Raw genomic sequence first — 4409 nt, 5'->3', positions numbered from 1 at the left:
TAAATCGCCCGCAACTGTTCGGGCGGGAGGACATTTTCTGTCATCCAACGGCGGTCACCAAAATTGTTTGGACTATTCCCGATGTTCGAAATCTTGCAAACCGACAACATTGGGACCGGTTCAAACAATTTTGCAGTGTTCGTGGACCTGCTAAACAAAGAGATCTAGAGACATTCTTGGAGGTGATGATAGCAGGTGTGATCATGCACAGCATGATCGTGAAGGATGAGAGTTATGGAGTTCTCCATGGTCAGGATTTTAAAATGAGGGTGATCCTACTCAGCTTCCAGAGCAGAATCTGACGACATTTGAGGATTTTCTCCAAATGCATCATCCAATTCGCAATCAAAGAACTATGTGAAGCCGGAGAATGATCTGGTTGAGCATCTTTGCGGTTTTTTGCATGGTCAATTAGAACACGTATCTGACAAAGTTGAATTCAAACTTTAACTTCTTTATTTCAAAACTTTATGGTTGGATTGTAATACTCTCTCCTATCCATATTAATTGTCGCTGATCTAGTACAACTACTAAATCAACGATAATTAATATGGATCGGAGAGAGTACTTTTTTTTGAAATGTTGTTGCATTGAAATATGCCTCTTTCAGTTGCTTACGAATTGTGTTGTTTATATTTGATTATTTTGACTACTCCGGGTATGGAAAAAAACTGGGAGCGGACATTTGGTGCCTACGGTTGGATAGCCTCCACACATTTGGTGAGGTCCATTTTGATGATCCGCGCTGGAGTTGCCCTTACCAAACTTGACCTATATCTTTCCCCACATATCACTCTCATGTGTAGCCTTGGTGATTTATCAAGGACCTCTACTATATAAAGTCCTCATGGGCATGTAACTCACTCAATTTCACTTGAGTAACTCATTCACTCTCACTTGAGTAACTCAAGGGGAGGTAGAACTACTGTGACACTTAGCCTAGGATGTTTCAGGATCTGAGAGGTAGCATTGTCAATGTTTTTCTTCAGTTGAGAGTAAGGAACACTTAGTCTAAGAGGGAGTACTTGTGTTGTACACTCTTGCACGAGCCATACGGCCTTGTCCTCCTCTCTGAAGTAAACGTGATGGGGTTGCATTCGACACTGACTGTGATCCGTGACCTGTTCCAAAGTTTTGGTTTGTTTGAACTCTGTATTGTCTGTTTCCTCTAGTCTAGTGACCAAATTGTGTCTGAGCGATTTTCTGTGACAGTGCTTCTAACTTGTAAGCTGCACACGGGCACACATTTCCAACTAATTGTGGGGAGTGAGCTCATCAAGCATGCCACATTTGAATTGCGGTTCAGCGATTTGCGGTATAACCACTTGATGAATGAAATCTGAATTTGAGTAGTGTCTCTGAGGCCAGGCCCTGGCCCTGGCAAAGTTTGCGTGAAGAAACTAAACAATCCAATCGACAAAATAATTACATCCTTTATCATATCACATGTGTTTGACACTCCTGCACGAACTTAATTCTGGCTATTGTTAATTCTAGGGTGAGCATCATCTGCAAAAGGCCGCGATATGCCGATTTCTTATCCCTGTACCTGGCCAGATCTCATCGGCCACGGCAGGCAGGAGATGCTCACCCTCGTCTCAACCAGTGGCGCTAGCAAGCTAGCAGAATCGCCAGACTGCAATAGTGCTGGAGCCAGCCTTTGACCAGCTTGGCTGCTGCAGCTGCCCAAGGTTCTAACGTGTGCAAGTTGCATAAACATGCATATGCAGCTAGCTAGTGGCCGGCCATTCCTCCCTGCAACTTTTTGCCTTGGCCAGCCGACAGAACCAACAAGGGCTTTTGCCAAGTTACAAGTTGAACGCAGATTCAGCACGACGATGTGTCCCCATTGACAGGGACCTGAATACCTGATCACCGGTGATGATAACGATTCCGTTCCTATCGCACCTGTGTGCCAAAATCAAGAATCAGCCAATCCTATCGGCTTGCCGCGCATAAACGTGGGATATGAATATATCCCACGTCCAGTGGCGGACCTAGCCCACTGGGCCAGGGTGGGCCAGCAGTGCATACTATACATATACATTTATTTTTTCTTTTATTTTTATCCTTCCTCCAATGATATAAAAGTTATTTCCAAATCTCAGGGTGGGCCATGGCCCACCCTGGCCACCCTCTACCTCCGCCACTGCCCACGTCTATGCGCGGAAAGTACACTCTTTCAAGAACGGAGGGAGTACTTGAAAAAAAATCCACAAAAAGAAAACACCCGTTGACTTCTTTTAAGAAAACAAAAATTTGGCCAAAATAGTGTGAATAGTGACCTATAATAGCAATAAATCTTGTTTTTTCCCTGAAGTCGGTGCTGGTTTTTTTATTCGTGAAAATTTATATACTAGTGCAAAAGAAAGTCAAGTTTATTCAAAAAAACGTCTAAACTTTTTTGACTTTTTTCCAAAAAAATCCCCCAAATCGGGTGTATATACACCCAGGAACCAAAAGGGTATTTCCTGCGAAGAGTATCACTTCTTTTTAGAAATGAACTTATCATTCCATCTATGCTTTTCAAATGGACCTTAGACTTCACCACCCCATGGTAAAAAAAACTATTTATATGTTTCGGTAATTTAATTTGAGAAGGAGGCCTATCACTTCTTTTAATGTACCTTAGACTTTTCAAATGGACCTTAGACTTCCCCACCCCATGGTAAAAAAAAACTATTTATGTGTTCCGGTATTTTAATTTCAGAAGGAGGCTTATCACTTCTTTTAATGTACCAACTTTTTTTTACCATCTTAACAGTCCATTTATGCTCTTCAAGTGGATCTTAGAATTCCACATCCCATGGTATTGGAGAACTGTTTATGTATTTCGGTACACGCGTGTGACCTTGTTGAATGAAAATTCGGGTGGTGGAAAAATTATCAAGCGCATGCATTTCTTAGAAAAGAACAAATATTTAGTATTTTTTTTCCTTTTTCACAGTAGACCTGTCTTAAAAACTTAAATAGGAAACATATCAACAAAACTAAGATGTACACGATCAACCGAGCTCACTGATATAAAACTATAATTGTATTTTTCTAAAAGAATTGTATGAGTCGTTCGACCCAACGAGCTAAAATGTGAGAATGAAGTGCAAAGCCCAATCGAACTTATCCTAACTAAGATCGTTTTAGCTCGGTGAACTGGGTTAGTCCTATGTTTGTGAAGTTTGAGATGTGCCCTCCACACTGACGATTCTTTAATCCATGCTTCGAATAATATTATGTTGAAACAAAAAATAGATATTTCACAAGTTGTTCCGTTCGCGGACAATGTGTATAGTTAACGTTCGCAATTGTGCATGTTGTCTCAAGCAAGCCGAAAAAATAGCCATCACGGTGTTTCATATTAACCTGGGCCTGAACATGTATACTTTTTTATTAAATCGGATTAACCCCTGATGAAACTAGTAAGAGCTAGGCCATACGCTTTTTGATGCTTTTAATAACCACTACGCCATAGCACACCTTTGTTGATCGATCACTACTTCCAAGCACAGAAATGAAGGAAATATGCCCTAGAGGCAATAATAAAGTTGTTATTTTATATTTCTTTATTCATGATAAATGTTTATTACTCATACGAGAATTGTATTCCGGCAACTTGATACACATGTGGATACATAGACAAAACACCGTGTCCCTAGTAAGCTTCTACTAGACTAGCTCGTTAACCAAAGATGGTTAAGTTTCCTAACCATAGACATGTGGTGTCATTTGATGAACGGGATCACATCATTAGGAGAATGATGTGATGAAAAAGACCCATTTGTTAGCTTAGCATAATGATTGTTCAGTTTTATTTCTATTGCTTTCTTCATGTCAAATACATATTCCTCCGACTATGAGATTATGCCACTCCCGGATACCGGAGGAATGCCTTATGTTCTATCAGACGTCACAACATAACTGGGTGATTATAAAGATGCTCTAAAAGTATCTCCAAAGGTGGTTGTTTGGTTGGCATAGATCGAGATTAGGATTTGTCACTCAGAGTATCAGAGAGGTATCTCTGGGCCCTCTCGGTAATGCACATCATAAGAAGCCTTGGAAGCAAAGTGACTAATGATTTAGTTGCAGGATGATGCATTATGGAACAAGTAAAGAGACTTGCCGGTAACAAGATTGAACTAGGTATGAAGATACCTGCAATTGAATCTCGGGCAAGTAACATACCAATGACAAAGGGAATAACGTATGTTATCATTACGGTTCGACCGATAAAGATCTTCGTAGAATATGTGGGAGCCAATATGAGCATCTAGGTTCCGCTATTGGTTATTGACTGAAAAGGTGTCTCGGTCATGTCTACATAGTTCTCGAACCTGTAGGGTCCGCATGCTTAACGTTCGATGACGATTTTGTATTATATGAGTTATCTGATTTCATGATCGAATGTTGTT

Source organism: Triticum dicoccoides, chromosome 1B, assembly GCF_002162155.2.
Source record: "Triticum dicoccoides isolate Atlit2015 ecotype Zavitan chromosome 1B, WEW_v2.0, whole genome shotgun sequence".
NCBI classification, from domain to species: Eukaryota; Viridiplantae; Streptophyta; class Magnoliopsida; order Poales; family Poaceae; genus Triticum; species Triticum dicoccoides.
Note: the sequence above shows the minus strand (reverse complement) of the source record.